The sequence below is a fragment of the Hyperolius riggenbachi genome, chromosome 7, assembly GCF_040937935.1.
Source record: "Hyperolius riggenbachi isolate aHypRig1 chromosome 7, aHypRig1.pri, whole genome shotgun sequence".
Taxonomy (NCBI): domain Eukaryota; kingdom Metazoa; phylum Chordata; class Amphibia; order Anura; family Hyperoliidae; genus Hyperolius; species Hyperolius riggenbachi.
The window spans coordinates 174167054-174185086 of NC_090652.1; the positions used below are offsets into that span (position 1 = coordinate 174167054).

The 18033-nt window shown below is 45.7% G+C and overlaps 1 protein-coding gene across 1 annotated transcript in view; it reads left to right on the forward strand.

The window, feature by feature from the left end:
• Positions 1 to 61: 61 nt before the first annotated feature.
• Positions 62 to 18033, forward strand: part of LOC137525729 (tRNA N6-adenosine threonylcarbamoyltransferase, mitochondrial-like) — a 109923-nt gene continuing 91951 nt past the window's right edge. The window contains exon 1 of the mRNA XM_068246910.1: positions 62 to 166. The gene's annotated coding sequence lies outside the window, so the exon portion shown is untranslated. The remainder of the gene's footprint in view (positions 167 to 18033) is intronic.

An 18033-nucleotide genomic window follows, 5' to 3' on the forward strand; every position in this document is an offset into this window, starting at 1 on the left:
CTCCTGTCAGTTTCTGCTGCCGGCTGGGCTGGGCTTGGGACTCTGGACAAAAACCACGTGGGCAACCAGGTCAGGCATCGCATATTCCAGGTAGTGAATTTAGCCTGCTGCCTGTTTGTGCTCACAGCCCTGAACGAGGGGGATAGAGAGAGACGAGTAAGCAGAGGTAATCAAAAAGCTCCTTCCGCCCCCCTCTTGTGCTCAACACAAACGCAGCCAGACAAGATGTGTATTGAAGTGACAGGCGGGGAGGGAGGCAGATGAAACTGCTTTGTAGCCGCCGCCTTCTCTACAGGGGGCTTCGTGCTGCACTGCTGCAACTTCTCCTCACAGAGCATGTTTATTCACACCACCCTTGATGGACTGGTTGTTAGGGCTGTGCTTTAATATTGTGTGTATATAGCTACTGTGGGAAGGAGGAGGGGGGAGGATTTGGCAGCCTTTTGTGCTTCTGTTATTTTATTTTGTTTCCTACTCCTTGGGGGGTTGGGGTCGTTAGATGGCTTAGCAAACACTTTGCATTCAGTTTTTCCACTGAGGTGTGTCTATGTGCAGTGTGTGTGTGTGTGTGTGTGTGTGTGTGTGTACAGTGAGTGTATGTGTGTACAGTGAAAGTGTGTATGTACACAGTGTGTGTGCAGTGAGTGTGTACAGTGAATGAGTGTGTATGTGCACAGTGTGTGTACAGTGAGTGTGTGTGTACAGTTGAATGAGTGTGTGCAGTGAATGTGTGTGTACAGTGAGTGTGTACAGTGAATGAGTGTGTATGTGCACAGTGTGTGTACAGTGAATGTGTGTGTACAGTGAATGAGTGTGTATGTGCACAGTGTGTGTACTGTGTGTGTGTACAGTGAATAAGTGTGTATGTTCAGTGTGTGTACAGTGAGTGTATGTGTGTACAGTGAGTGTATGTGTGTACAGTGAATGAGTGTGTATGTGCACAGTGTGTGTACAGTGAATGAGTGTGTATGTGCACAGTGTATGTACAGTGAGTGTATGTGTATACAGTGAGTGTGTGTGTGTACAGTGAATGTGTGTATGTGCACAGTGTACATTGAGTGTGTGTTTTGAAGGTGCTCTGTGGTTGTATTCATTGCTTTTTTTTAAGTAGGAGGGGGGTGTCCGTGGTTAAAGGAATACTTTAAAAATGATTTTAACTTACCTGGGGTTTCTTCCAGCCCCCTGGACTCATCCTGTGCCCACAATGTCCTCCTGGTCCCCTCCGGCCAGCTGCAGCAAACCTGCTGGTCGCCAACAGTCAGTGGCTACTGCGCATGTGTGGCCCTGAGCTGCATGCACCCTGATTACACTCCCGGGAGTATTCTTCACATGCAGCTATTTCAGCGTACTGCACATGCACAGAACGCTCCTGGTTACAGGAGCGCAGTCAGGGTGTTCACGGCTCGGGGCCGCTCCTGCGTAGCCGCTGACTCTTAGCAACCAGCCAGCTTTGCAGGGTTCGCCATAGCTGGCCAGAGGGGACCTGGAGGATGTTGTGGGCACAGGATGAGTCCAGGGGGCTGGAAGAAGCCCCAGGTAAGTTCAAATAATTTTTATTTTTAGCTTAAAGGACAACTGAAGTTAGAGGGATATGGAGGCTGTCATATTTCTTCAATTTTAAGCAATGCCAGTTGCCTGGCAGTCAAGCTGATCCTCTGCCTCTAATACTTTTAGCCACAGACCCTGAACAAGCACGCAGCAGATCAGGGGCTTCTGACATTGTCAGATCTGACAGGATTAGCTGCATGCTTGTTTCTGGTTTAATTCAGACACTGCTGTAGTCAAATTGGATCAAGCAGGGCTGTCAGGCAGCTGGTATTGTTTAAAAGGAAACAAATATGGCAGCCTCCGTATACCTTTCACCTCATTTGTCCTTTAAGGGCCCTTTTCCACTAGCAATCGCAATCACAAATCACAAACGCCAGTGATTGCGATTGCGATTTTTCATTAATTCTGTTATGCGATTGCGATTTGCGATTTTCATTTGCATTGCATTATCATTGTAAAAATCGCTCCAGCAAGCGATTGCGATTTGCGATTAGCGATTTCCAAATCGAATTACTGTAGTGGAAAATACTTCTCATGCTTTCTATGATAAAGTAACAACCCTAGTGATTTAAAAATCACTAGCGATTTGCGATTTTGCGATTCAGCAATCACAATCGCTCTAGTGGAAAAGGGCCCTAAGTATTCCTATAAAAATGTTCCTTGAAGGGAAAAAAGTGCCCCGGGGGGGGGGGGGGGGGGGGGTGTTATCTCAGGAAGCGGAAGCCTCTAGATCAGGCATGGGCAAACTCGGCCCTCCAGCTGTTACGGAACTACAAGTCCCACAATGCATATGTGGCTGTCAGACTCCTGCAATGCATTGTGGCACTTGTAGTTCCTTAACAGCTGGAGGGCCAAGTTTGCCCATGCCTGCTCTAGATCCTAAAGAGACTTCCCATCCTCTTCAGCATAACGGATCCCTACATTGCCTAGTGCAGGGAGAGCCATCTCTCTGCTTCTCCCCACATCCAACTAATTCTACAGCAGAGAACTCCATATCATGGGGGACAGGCCAGAATTGGAACAGTCCAGCGTTTACCTGTATACTTGCATTCAGGGCAAGCAGCTGTGCCGGTCTTTTGTGCACCACCCTATACTTTATAAAGGCAGGGGTGAGGTTGTTGCCTACTTAGCATTAAAATCTACTGATCACTGTCTACCTTCCACTAGAATTGACCGCCACTAGAGTCTGCCTGTTTGCCACTAGACTCAACAGATCACTACCAGCCTGTCACTAGACTCAACAGATCACTACACTCAACAGATCACTACCAGCCTTTCACTAGACTCAACAGATCATTACACTCAACAGATCACTACCAGCCTGCCGCTAGACTCAACAGATCACTACCAGCCTGCCGCTAGACTCAACAGATCACTACCAGCTGGCAATTAGAATAGCTGATTAATCAAGGTACTCAAGTCAGGTTAGTAGGTATAGGCTGACTGAATCTGATTTGCAATGTGCAAAGTAGTGGTACAGCCCCTGCTAAACTTGTGTGGTTTTGATTTTTCTTGGCTAAAATGATCATTGGTTGATGGTGTTAGGTGAAAAACTAGTGTGTACAGGTGTACCCCAATGTCATTAACTTCTCCTTCAACTACAGATTGAAATTGACCAATCAAATGCCATTGCAGCTGATTTTGATTGGGTTCACATTCAATCTGCAGACTAATCGTATTTACATCAAATCACTAATCATCCATATTACCTATCACCATCTTCCTATCACTAGAATATACTGATCACTAAAATCTACTTATTATTGCCTCCCTGTGGTTAGAAACTATCACAATTTGTGTTATATTAATATAATTTCTTTGTGATTTGTATTATCTACTTGTTGGTAATAACAGTCTATATTTGGTTAATTTAGCATGTCAATGGCAATATCTGAATAATGTTGGTATTCTCTACTTGGCATTGGTAAACTCTGTATTACCTTGCATGGTTTTATTTTATAAGAATAGATGGCGTGAGTTGGGGGTGTGGCCTGTAGGGGCGGGGCTTAGGGCGCCAAGACTTCAGTGCCTATAGGCTCCTGAGTTGTAAATCCGGCCCTGCACATATGACACTGGGCTACCTCTACACGGTGTATGTGACTACGCAAGAGACTTTATTCTTGTAATGAAGAGCCCAGCTTTTAACTTAGCTGTAGGGACAGCATTGATTGCTGCATGATTTTTTTTTAAACAGCCTTTATTAAACCGTATAATGTATATATACCAACATTTCTGTATTTGAATACAAACAAAAACAAAAATAGTGCAGCAGTACTATGTATCACAAACGAATTACAATAAAGGTAAGCATAACCTTAAAGTAGCAGCCTCGATCATGCCCCTTAGGAGCCACCTGAAAATAACCTATCTTGAATTAATGAAATGTCCGGAAGACCTGGAGTATCTAACCACCCAGCCCAAATTAAGTCAAATTTCCCAGAAGCTTTTCTATGCTGATAGATAACTTTCTCCAACTTGAGGTAGGAATTAACTTGTTTTATCCAATCTTCCACTTTTGGTGAATTCGAGCTTTTCCACTGCATAAGAATTAACTTTCTAGCCTGAAATAATAGGCGCAGAATCATTATTTGTACTTTTTCTTGTACTTTCAGATCCAGGGATGATCCCAGAACACATAGTGTTATAGATCTAGTTATTTTTTGTTTAGCAACAGCATCTATGATGTCCATAACTTCCCCCCAATATCTATGCAGCTTTGGACACCGCCAAATCATATGGACCGGACCAAATCTCCATGCTCTCTGCAACACCTGGGGCAAATTGGATCTTCTCCACACTTCATAGAGTAGAGTCTCTTAGGAGTTAGTAAATTCCAGTGCAGAATATTTAATTGGGACAGTTTTTGAGAGGCGTTGGTAGATACCAGAGGAACATTTTGAAGGATATTAACCCATTCCTCCTCCGTTAGATCGCCCACATCTTCAAGCCATTTATTGAAACATTTAAGGGGGAACTTTTTCAAAAACAGTCTCAGTATCATAGTATACGATACTGAGATGAACCCAGAACGCCCCTTATACTGGCTTACTAAATTAAAAAGGGGCGCTGGTTGCAAACGTAACGAGTGGGTCGCCCACTGACTATCGACTGCATGTTTTAATTGCATATATTGGAAGCTCAGTAAAGTAGTGAGGAGTCTCTTCAAAATAACCTGAATATCAACCAACGGTTTCACATGCTCATTTTCAGTCAGTACCTGATTTAATGTTAGAATTCCCTCTTTGGACCAGTTTTTCAAAAACTCCAAGTTAGCTAAATCCTGGAGACGATTTCGGGCATATAACAGGGTATAGGTAGTAATCCCCTGAATATCCTGCATTGAACGAACCCTGTCCCAGATTTTTTGCATGAGTAGAAGAGTATATTCCTTTCTGTTTTTTAATCCGTCAATCCCAGCTTCTAAGGCAGCATAAATTGAATTAGACCCCAGCACTTTATTAAGCAGCCACCTGCTAGAGTTCATCAATTGACTGTCCTCCCAGCCTACCAGATGTTGCATTTGCGAGGCTAAAAAATACACCCACGGGTTTGGAACTGCCAGCCCTCCCTCTTCCTTAGCGTATTGTAAATGTTGCAACTTAATTTTCACTCTACCTTGCCCCCAGATAAAATCCCTAAATATTTTATCAATGGTTTTGAACAACTTAAGACAGAGCCATACTGGTGCATTATGTAAAAGATATAGCAATTGAGGCATGGTAACCATTTTCAGCAGATTAATTCGGGCGACCGGGGTCAGTAATAGCTTGGACCAGGTTTTGAGCTTTTGACGTATTTTGACTATCAGTGGAGAAATATTAAGGGTTTCATACTCAGCTGCATCGTTAGATATTACTACTCCCAGGTACCGTATATTCCGGCGTATAAGACGACTGGGCGTATAAGACGACTCCCCAACTTTTCCAGTTAAAATATAGAGTTTGGGATATACTCGCCGTATAAGACTACCCCTCTTCCAACGCACACCAAGTTAAATTAAAAATAAAAATATCATGTACTGGTGCTATGTATGAACAGATAGTGGTGCTGTACTGTATGTGCTACCCAGTATATAACCGTATATATCAATTGACTTGTTGCATTGGTCAACTCTCCTTAAGTAGACTGGTCAGCTCTCCTTGTCTACCTGTTTATCAGAGCGGTATGGAAGAATAGATTGCGCTCCCTCAGCAAGGAGATCTGAGAGGCGGTAACACGATAGGGCGTATCAACCGGCATCAATGACACCCGGCGTATAAGACGGCCCCCAACTGTTCAGAAGATTTTCAAGGGTTAAAAAGTAGTCTTATACGCAGGAATATACAGTATTTAAAAGTGTTAACTTTTTGAATCTGGTCACAGCATCTTGGCAGAGCAGAGTCAGCCTTGTCTAGAAGTAGTATGGAGGATTTATCCCAATTTATGATAAGACCTGAGTATCTACCAAAATCCGTCAAAGAATACATAACATTTTCTAGGGACTCATTAGTATCTTGTAAAAAAAAGCAGCGTGTCGTCCGCATACAACGCGACTTTCTCTTCCACCTCCCCATATTTAAAACCCTTTATTAATCGATTAGACCTAATTACCTCCGCAAGTGGCTCAATGGCAATTGCAAAGAGCAGAGGGGAGAGTGGGCATCCCTGCCTGGTGCCTCTCCCTAAAGCAAAGCTCGGGGACATTGAGTCGTTCACTCTAAGTTTTGCTGTGGGAGCATTATAAATTGTTTTTACCCATTGTAAGAAGGACGGGCCAAATCGCATCGCCTTTAGCACGGCATATAAATACTGCCATTCCACACTGTCGAAGGCCTTGGCGATATCAAGTGATAGAACAGCCCTATCACCTATATTGTCTGCCTGCAGTTGAATATTCAGGAAAGCTCTCCTAATATTAATAGCTGTGGATTTAGATGGTATAAAACCCGATTGATCCGGCTTAATTATAGATGTTATTACTTTCGCTAATCTATTCGCCAAGACCCTCGACAGTATCTTAACATCGGCCGTTAAGAGAGATATCGGTCTGTATGAGTCTGCCTTAAGGGCATCCTTCCCTGGCTTTGGGATCAAAATAATAGTTGCTTCGGACATGGATCTTGGCAAAGCCCCCTTATGAAATGATTCATTCAGTACCTCTAATAAATGTGGTAATATTGACTCAGAGTAGCGCTTATACACTTCGATCGGAAGGCCGTCACACCCCGGGGCTTTATTGCCAGGGAACGAACTGACCGCAATTTCAAGTTCCTCGAGCATAATGGGTGCATCCAGCATAGCTCTGTCTTTATCATTAAGGTTGAGCAGGGGAATGGAATTCAGATATCCCGTTAGTTCCTCTGGGGTGTAATTTACTTTAGACGAGTATAAGTCAATATAAAACCTCTGAAGCTCCTTCACAATACCCAGCCTATCAGAAATTAATTCCCCTTTAGACGTTGTTAAGGCACTAATATGACCTAGCGGGGTTTGGGCTTTTGTTATTACAGAAAGTAAATGACCTGTTTGATCCCCATTTTCAAAAAACGCCTGCTTCAAGAACAGCCTTTTGTGATTAGCTTTAGCAATTAAGAACTCCCTCAATAGGTCCTGCGCTTGGATCCAGGAGGCCCTTTTTGCATCAGTGGGATCCGCCACGTAGGCAATCTCCAAATCCATCACCTCTCTAGTCAATTGGGCATGTCTCTCTCTGGTTTTAGATCTTATTTTATTAACTTCCCTCAAAAATATTCCCCTAAGGAAGGCTTTAAATGCTTCCCAAGTAATACAGTGCTTAGTGGGATCATTATTATATTCAAAAATTCAAAAAACATATTAATTTCTTGTATAATTTCCCTGTGTGTGTTAATCAACGTAAGCCAGAAGGGGTTTAGCTTCGCTGCATGATTTTTGTGAATGGATTCCCATGAGGATTTGCATGAGTGTGCGGAAGTTCATTTTCAGTTTTCTATGATGGCAAAACTGCCATGCTTCATTCACTGGATGATCTACCGAAGCTGTTACACACCTTTGACTTCCCTACTGTTGCCCTTGGACACTGGCCATTCTCGTCCCTAACGGTGGCATTTCCCCAGCGAGAGAACTGACAAATGTGTAACCCGATTTATCGGTTAGCACCAGGCACTCGGCTGAGTGGAATCCACCAGACACTGACTCAGATGAAATTATCAAAGATTTATTTGTGACCTAATGGTGGTCTCTTTAGAAATGGATCAACCAAAAACACTTCAATGTCACAACACACTTCCCTTGCACATCAAAGGTCAAAATAATACAATCTCCTGGTCTTCACAGCCAGTGCACCGGTAAAAGCTGCGGAATAAAAAGGTTATTTACATACAAAGTATTTGAGCTACAAAGGTCTTCTTGTACAACAATCCACTTTACAGCATATACAATACACAGTACCGATGTTGGGCATGGGCTGGGGGAAAGGGGCTGGTCTACTAAGCAATTCAGTCCAGTTCCTAAACAGTTCTTAGTCCCTTGTAACCAAGTCCAAGCTACATTGCTCAGCAAAACCTGGGGGAACTCGTGACAGTTCTTGAGATGGCACTGAGCAATTGACAGTTCGCTGGTTGGTCCCAAATAGGACGTTCACCTTGTTCGAAGATCTGTTAGGCTCTTTACTCTTTGTATGGTAGCACTCAATTCACTTTACCCCTAACACCTTCCCTTAGGATAGGGCCTCCCAAAATAACAAACTAAATAAAATATAAATCAAATAATCAAAAAGGGTTAGAGCAAAAAAATAAAAGTGTAACGATTGGTGTTAGCAACTTGCTAACCAGGGCTGATCGGAACAGCTGAATTCCGATTTCGTCGAAATTTCGTGTACCGCATGCGAAAACCGAGTTTCGTGTTCCGAATTTTCGTGTTCCGAGTGCATTTCTATTGAATTAAATTGTGTTAACTTCTGCGGTTAATTGTAAAGCCCCCGTACATGCTATCATTACCAAATTTGGCATGTATGTTAAGCAGATGAGTAGGAACATGGTAAAAAAAAATTTTGAAAAGAGCTTATAGTTTTTGAGCAAATCGATTTCAAAGTTTCATAGGAAAAATGTTTTTTAAACTGTGTAAAATGACACTGCTGCAGAACAGGTTACTGCATTCCGAGTTCTGTATACATATTGTATACATTTCATGAAAACAGACAGTGTGGGGTCCCCTCTCCCAAGCCTCCTTAACCCCTTGTCCCCCATGCAGGCTGGAATAGCCAGAATGCGGAGTCCCGGCCACGTGGGGCTTCGCACCCTGAGCTATACCAGCCCGCATGGTCCATGGTATGGGGGGGCTCTGGAGGAGAGGGGCGGCCAACCTCCCTCTCTCCCCCAGAGCCCTTGTCCAATCCATGGACAAGGGGCTCTTCCCCACCTCCGGTGCCCCAGGAGGAGGTGGGGGCCGCCGACGTCCTGGGGGGTTCATGGTGCCATCCGGGGTTCCCCTTTAACAAGCGGACCCCGGAAGCCGCCCCCTCCCCAGGAGAAATAAGTATAGGTGTACACGGTACCCCTTACCCATTTCAGCAGAGTTAGAAAAAGAAATAAAAACACGACAACGAAAAAAGTCCTTTATTGTTCTAAATTAACCAGGGATACATACCTTGGGATAATCTCACGCCAGTAACCTCAGGAGTGGTCCCACGCCAGTATCCTCTTAGGACATCTCACCACCCTCCCACACTGACGAACTCCCACCACTGAATGGTCACAGTCAGCCTCTGCATCTGTATAGCAGAGGCTGAGGACACGAAAATTTTGCCTTTAAAACAAGAAATTTCGGCAAACAGTGATGCAATCAAAATGGCCACTGGGAAATCCTCGATCGCTGGAGGCCACACTAGAGTGGCGAAACCAATGATTTTTCACATAGATGGTGGATCCAGGTGACCAGAGCAGGAGGTGCCCTAATCCCCGGGACCCACCCATTCATGTGAAATAACGCGTATTCTGACACTCTGAGGTGGCCTCCGGGGAACGGGGATTCCCCAGCAGCCATTTTGTTTATGACACTGTTTGCCGAAAATTCTTGTTTTAGCAAACAATTTTCGTGTTTCTAGCTTATGCAATACAGATTGCAGAGGCTGTCTGCAGCCATTCATCCCCAGGAGTTCTGCAGGATCGGCAGGTGCGCAGGACCTCCTAAGAGGATAGAGGGGGGCACAGCGCAGGAAGGTGGGAAAGTGGGCACAGAGCGGCGGGGAGGGGGGGGAAGCCTCCCCTCCCTCACCTAGGGCCCCCCCCTTGCGCACTCCCCCCCCCCCCACCTCCAGAATTCCAGCCAGCCAGCAGAACGGCTTACCGAGAGCGATAGCTCTGTGTGCCGCTGGTCTGGTATTCTGCACTGACACTGTCCAATCACGCTCTCGCAGTACTTCCTGTGAGAACGTAATTGGACAATGCAATGCAGGAGACCAGACCAGCAGCGGCACACAGAGCTCTTCTCTCAGTAAGTGATTCCCGCTCGCTGCCAAGTTTCCAAGTTTAGGTAGGCAGGTATATAGGTGTCCCCAGTATAGATATACCCAGGTCTATAGGTGTCCCCAGTTTAGGTAGGCAGGTCACCAGTTAGTGGGGGCCCCCATGCTGAAAGGGGGGGCAGTGGGCACAGAGTGGCGGGGAGGAGTGGAAGCCTTCCCCCCTCCCTCACCTGGGGTCCCCCTCCCGTGCTCCCCCTCCAAAATTGCAGCCAGCAGCGACAACGAGCGGGAATCACTTACCGAGAGAAGAGCTCTGTGTGCCGCTGCTGGTCTGGGGGAGAGGGGGAGGTTGGCCGCCCCTCTCCTCCTATTAGCAAGTACCACGTTCTGAGTACTTGGTGATCTGCAGTATCACCAAATAATACAGACACTATATCTGATTATATGGTAATCTGAAGAATCACCAATAATACAAATATAGAAACACCAAGAGGTACTGTAACCTTAGTCACACTTTATTGTACTGAGTGTAGTGATTGGTGCAAACAATAGGTACTGACAGATTTGACAGTACCTCACCAGAGGAGCTGGTGGGCTCTGTCAGTACAGTGAACACCTCACTAGTGACAAGGGCTCACTGGTGAGTAGAATGGTTAGACTAATAGAGTAGGCAACAGACAGGCAGATACGGTACAAAATCGGAAGGCAAAGAGGAAACGGTAACAGGCAGAGTCGGCAACAGTATCGGATGGGCTAAAGTACAGAATCACTGAGCAGAGGGATATAACGAGTTTCAGGCAGAGTTGGCAACAAGATCAGATAGGCTAAAGTACAGAATCGCTGAGAGTAAGAGTAGTCAGAACAAAGCAGAGTCATGCACAGATAATAAACAGTATAATGCACAAATCCTATCACTGTGTGAAATCCCCGGTTTCCTCCCGGATCAAAGCACACCAGATCTAACTAAGGTCTGAGCACTAACACGAAGTGATCGCAACAGCAGACGAGCTACCACTGAATCCGCAGTGCTTAAGAAGCGGAGGAGACCCCTGAGGCACGCCCACCGCACTCAACCAATCAGAAGCGGCGAGCGTCAGCTGACGCGCCTCCTCTTGGCATAAAGATCCTGACGGTGAGCGCGCGCACGCGCTAATGCACCCCTGTGAGCAGCAGAGACACCCGTCCTCGGTATACTAGACGCCCGAGGTGCGGGGAGACTGGCAGGCAGAGAAACAGAAGCAGCTGCGGTGGTGACGCTGTTCGTCGCAGCTGCCATGTCACTATTCATTACAGTACCCCCCCCCCCTTGAGGCGTGGACTCCGGACACGTACCACACGGTTTTTCAGGATGTAATTCATGAAATTTCTGCCTCAATTCCTCAGCATGCATGCGATGACCTGGCACCCAGGATCTCTCTTTAGGCCCATACCCCTTCCAGTGAACCAGGTACTGTATAGAGTTGCGCACCCGACGAGAATCCAAAATCTTCTCAATCTCATACTCAGGCTCACCATTAATCACCACAGAAGGGGGGGGGAGAGAGGAAACCACACGCACCGCTGGCTTCAAAAGTGACACATGGAAAGACTTTCCGCATCTCATAATAGATGGCAGAGCAATCACATAGGTCACATCATTAATCTTTTTGGACACAGGGTATGGGCCTATAAATCTAGGGCCTAACTTGACTGATGGTTGTTTCAGTGCAAGATGCTGGGTAGAAACCCACACCATATCCCCAGGAACAAATTCCCATTCTGCAGATCGCTTTTTATCAACTTTTCTTTTCTGAGTTAAAAAAGCCTTTTCCAGATTTTTTTTTAACCATAGTCCAGATTTCCCTAAAAGATCTCTGCCAATCTTCCATTGCAGGAAGAAAAGAGGACACCACTGGTAACGGGTAAAATTTAGGCGATCTCCCCGAGACCACCTGGAAAGGAGAGAATCCAGAAGAGGTACTTTTAAGATTCTTATGAGCAAATTCCGCATATGGCAGGAATTTTGCCAATTACAACTGAGCATAGGCCACATAACACCTAAGGAACTGTTCAAGTGACTGGTTGACCCTTTCGGTCTGCCCATTGGTCTGTGGGTGGTAGCCTGACGAGAATGACAGGTTCATTCCCAGATGATGACAAAATGCTTTCCAGAACCTGGACACGAATTGGACTCCCCTATCTGACACCACATTTTCTGGTATCCCATGCAACCGAAAAATGTGCTGTATGAAGAGATCTGCCAGTTCCTGCGCTGAGGGGAGTCCGTCCAGTGAGCCATTTTGCTGAACCTGTCGACTACCACCCAGATGACAGTTTTACCCTCAGATCTAGGAAGTTCGTCCACAAAGTCCATGGACAGATGGGTCCATGGCTGCTCAGGTACCGGCAAAGACTGGAGAGTGCCCACTGGAGCCTGTCTGGAAGGTTTATTTCTGGCACAGACTGAACAGTCTCTGACAAACTCCTTACAGTCTGGGACCAGGGATGGCCACCAGACGCATCTAGCAAGCAAATCCTGTGTTCTAGCCACCCCCGGATGCCCTGCATTCTTATGTGCATGAAACAACTGCAAAACTTGCAACCGAAAATGCAGTGGCACAAACAGAACCCCATCTGGTTTCCCCTCGGGAATGTCCTGTTGATATGGAATCAATGTAGACAACCAATCCTCCCACAAGTCGGTGGCAGCTAAGACAACTTTCTCGGGCAGGATACTCTCAGGGGCTGGTGGCTGTACTGTCTCAGGCTCAAAACATCTAGACAGGGCATCTGCCTTGATGTTTTTACTTCCTGGCTTGTAGGTAATGATAAATCTGAATCTTGAGAAAAATATAGATCAGCGAGCTTGTCGGGGGCTAAGTCTCTTGGCCCCCTCAATATATTTTAAATTCTTGTGGTCAGTAGACTGTAATCGTATGTTCTGCCCCCTCAAGCCAATGGCGCCATTCCTCAAACGTGAGTTTGATGGCCAATAACTCTCGGTTTCCAATATCATAATTTCTCTCGGCAGGAGAAAACTTCCGAGAGAAAAATGCACACGGATGCAATCTGCCCTGAAGACCAGAGTGTTGAGACAGCACAGCCCCAACCCCAACCTCTGATGCATCCACCTCCACATTAAAGGGAAAAGAAACATCAACATGCTGCAAAATGGGGGCGGAACAAAACAAGTTTTTCAATGATGAAAAGGCTGAATGAGCTTCAGCTGACCAATTATAAGTGTCTGTCCCCTTCTTGGTAAGTTCTGTGAGAGGTGACACTACAGAAGAAAATCCCTTGATGAATTTTCTATAATAATTGGCAAAGCCAAGGAACCTCTGGAGTGCCTTCAGCCCTAAAGGCTGTGGCCACTCCAGCACAGCAGATACTTTTTTGGGGTCCATGGAAAGTCTGGCGGTAGAAATGATATAACCCAAAAAGGGAACTTCAGACACTTCAAAGAGGCATTTCTCTAGTTTTGCATATAAAGAATTCTGCCTCAGTTTCCTTAAAACAAACTTTACATGCTCTATGTGTTCAGCCAAATTGGGTGAGCAAATGAGTATGTCGTCCAGATAAACAAGGACGAACCGCCCAAAGACTTCCCTGAAGACCTCATCGATCAACTCCTGGAAGACGGCGGGAGCGTTACACAACCCGAAGGGCATGACTAGATACTCGTAGTGCCCGTCGAGTGTGTTGAACGCCGTCTTCCATTCGTCACCCTCCCTAATGCGTACCAGGTAGTATGCTCCTCTAAGGTCGCATTAAGAGAAGATATGTGCATTAGTAACCTGGGAAAACAAATCAACGATTAGAGGAAGTGGATAACGATTTTTTACAGTAATCTTGTTTAGTCCTCTGTAATCAATACATGGCCGGAGCCCACCGTCCTTCTTTTGTACAGAAAAGAATCCTGCTCCGGCCGGAGACTTAGGACAGATGAACCCCTTGGTCAAATTTTCTTTAATGTAATCCTGCATAGCAAGTTTTTCAGGCCCAGATAAGTTATACAAATGGCCTCCAGGGGGCATACAATCTGGTCTCAACTCAATAGGGCAGTCAAAACTTGTATGCGGAGGAAGTTGGTCTGCCGCTTTAGGACAAAAGACATCAATGAATTCAGTATATGGTGTGGGCAATCCTTCCATTTGAACCTTGGTAACGCAAACAGCAACTTTCTCCAAACAATGATGATGACAGAAGGAGGACCAGCTTAATAGCTGCCCCGGAACTCCAGTCAATCTGAGGAGAGTGCTTTTGCAACCATGGCATACCAAGGATCACTGTGGAAGTGGCCAATTGAGCACAAAAAACTGTATTTGCTCCTTATGAAGTACCCCCACTTGACATAACAGTACAGGAGTGGGCAATCCTTCCATTTGAACCTTGGTAACGCAAACAGCAACTTTCTCCAAACAATGATGATGACAGAAGGAGGACCAGCTTAATAGCTGCCCCGGAACTCCAGTCAATCTGAGGAGAGTGCTTTTGCAACCATGGCATACCAAGGATCACTGTGGAAGTGGCCAATTGAGCACAAAAAACTGTATTTGCTCCTTATGAAGTACCCCCACTTGACATAACAGTACATGAGTCTGAGACAGAGGTTGTTTCCCCTGAAGTGGAGAGCCATCCACTGCAGTAACAAAAATCTGTCTGTTCAAGGAAACAAGGGGAACTCCCAACCTCATAGCAAAATCATCATAGTCTATAAAATTGGCTGCTGAGCCTGAATCAATGAATGCCTGGGTAGACAAAACTCGATCTTCCCAGGTAATAGAACACGGAAGGAGTAGACGATTCTCTTTTAGAGGTAACTCAGGCTCGCCTAGGGTAGTACCTCTAGCTACACCTAGGCGGCAGAGTTTTACGCCTTCTTGGGGCAATTCTGTACCACATGGCCCTTTTCCGCACAGATCGTCTCTGATTTTTCTCTACCTCAGATAACTTGGAATGCCAGATCTGCATCGGCTCGTCCTGAGGAAGAGAAGGAGAAGAAGAGGAGATAGGGACAGGTCTCCCCGAGAATCTACCACGAGTTTGTCTTTGGTAACGAACCCGGCGATCTATTTTAACTGCTAATGAGATTGCATCATCAATCATCAATAGTTTTAGGTTCTGGATGGCTTAACATAAGATCAGCAACCGCATCAGATAATCCCGTTAAAAAACAATCCAATAAGGCAAACTGTCCCCATCTAGCTGACACAGCCCACCTTCTAAATTCTGCAGCGTACGTCTCTACGGTGTTGTGCCCCTGCCTGAGGGTTTTGAGTTTCCTCTCAGCCGTAACTGCTAAATCGGGATCGTCATATATAATCCCCATAGTTTTAAAGAATTCCTGAACAGACGTCAAAGCCTGATGACCGGTAGGGAGACTGTAAGCCCATGTCTGTGAATCCCCAGATAATAAGGTTTTGATAAAAATCACTCTCTGACCCTCAGACACTGATGACGTAGGTCGTAACTCAAAATACGAGAGGCAGCGATTTCTGAAATTCTGAAAATCAGACCTGTGCCCTGAAAACTTTTCAAGAAGAGGTAGCCTGGGCTCCATAACAACAGGGGATGGCACTGGTGCATTAGTTGCCTGAAGAGTACGCACCACCTCAGACAACTGGTTGATCTGTGTTTGTTGAGTGTTGACTGAATTAGTTAGGCCGTTAACGGCCGTGGTCAAAAGTTCAACCTGACTGCACAGTGTCTCCATAGACATTTTCTGGTTTGCTGTTCTGTAATGATTGGTGTTAGCAAGTACCACGTTCTGAGTACTTGGTGATCTGCAGTATCACCAAATAATACCGACACTATATCTGATTATATGGTGAACTGCAGAATCACCAATAATACAAATATAGAAACATCAAGAGGTACTGTAACCTTAGTCACACTTTATTGTACTGAGTGTAGTGATTGGTGCAAACAGTAGGTACTGACATATTTGACAGTACCTCACCAGAGGAGCTGGTGGGCTCTGTCAGTACAGTGAACACCTCACCAGTGACAAGGGCTCACTGGTGAGTAGAATGGTCAGACTAATCGAGTAGGCAACAGATAGGCAGATACGGTACAAAATCGAAAAGCAAAGAGGAAACGGTAACAGGCAGAGTTGGCAACAGTATCAGATGGGCTAAAGTACAGAATCACTGAGCAGAGGGATATAACGGGTTTCAGGCAGAGTTGGCAACAAGATCAGATAGGCTAAAGTACAGAATCGCTGAGAGTGTAACGATTGGCCTGAGCACGCAGAGAGAATCTGATTATTGGTGATCTGCAGTATCACCAAGAATGCAGATATATACCTGATTATTGGTGATTTGCAGAATCACCGATAATACAGATATATTGCTAACCTCTGGACACCTATAGATATGTAAGTGTTTGGTGTAACAGTAGTACTTTGAGTAATGCACCTGCTGAGCAGGTGATAACAGGCAGTAAAGGAACCTATTACCTCCGACTACACCTATGCGGCAGTGTTTTCTGACTTCTTGGGACAATTCTGCACTTTATGACCCCCCCTCTGCACAGTATAGACAGAGCTGCTCTGTTTCCCTGCGTCTCCGTTCCACCTGAGACAATCTCGACCGACCAATCTGCATTGGTTCCGGTGGGGGTGAGGCAGGGGGAGATGGAACAGAAGGACAAGTACTTTACATTCTTCCTACCCCGGGTCTGTCTTTGGTATCGTAAATGACGATCAATTCTGATGGCTGATGAAATGGCCTCATCGATGGATTTGGGCTCAGGATGACCCAACATTAGATCAGAAACTGCGTCTGACAACCCTGACAAGAAACAGTCTAAATGAGCGAATGAGTCCCATCGAGCTGATACTGCCCACTTCCTAACCTCCGCAGCATAGTTTTCTACCGGACCTTTGCCCTGCCGTAACAACTTGAGCTTCCGCTCAGCGGTAGAGGCAATATCCGGGTCATCGTAAATTATGGCCATAGCTTTAAAAAATTCCTCTACCGATGTCAGGGCCTTATCCCCTGTGGGAAGGCTATATGCCCAAGTCTGGGAATCCCCTGACAATAGAGTCTTAATAAAGGTTACTCTCTGTGCCATGGTCCTTGATGAATTAGGTCTTAACTCAAAGTATGATAACACTCTGTTTCTGAAATTTCGGAAGTCAGATCTGTGACCAGAAAACCTTTCAGGTACAGACATGCGTATGTCTGTGCTAGGAGGAGATCGCACGGTATCCACAGCCGTCTGATAAACTTGTACAGTCCCAGACAAAGCGTTGATTTGAGTCTGGTGACTGCCCAGCACTCGGGTGTAATTTTCCACCGTAGTGGTGAGTGCATCGAGACGGCTGCTGAGTGCGTCCATTTGGGTTTGGTCTGCCGTTCTGTAACGATTGGTGTCAGCACGCAGAGAGAATCTGATTATTGGTGATCTGCAGTATCACCAAGAATGCAGATATATACCTGATTATTGATGATCTGCAGAATCACCGATAATACAGATATATTGCTAACCTCTGGACACCTATAGATATGTAAGTGTTTGGTGTAACAGTAGTACTTTGAGTAATGCACCTGCTGAGCAGGTGATAACAGGCAGTAAAGGAACACTGCTCTGAGAGCACAGGAACCTTCCAGCAGCCTGAGACTCTCCAAGGGGTGGAGTCAGGCTGGAGACAGGAAGGGCCAGAGAGTGAGTGACACCTGAAGGTGGATGTCACTATCTGATCTGGAGACTATCTCTTAAGGGGAGAGATAGCTCTCGAGGTCAGGCACGCCTAGTCGGTAACACACGGACAGATAAAGTACAAAGACAGAAGGCTGATTCGGTATCCAAGGCAAGCAGGGTCTGGCAACGGAATATCAGATATGCGAGGTACCGAATCAGAGGACAGAAGAGTAGTCAGGAAAGCAATAACAGATATCAAACAATGCCTAGTCTGGGTGTGAGGTCCGTGGTCTCTCCACCCCGGAACTAGTCTGATGTATAACAAAATGATCGCACAAGTTCCCTAGTCTTGGGTGCGAGGTCCGTGGTCTCAGCACCCTGGAACTAGTCTGGAGTATAACACAAATGATAATACAGTTCCCTAGTCTGGGTGCGAGGTC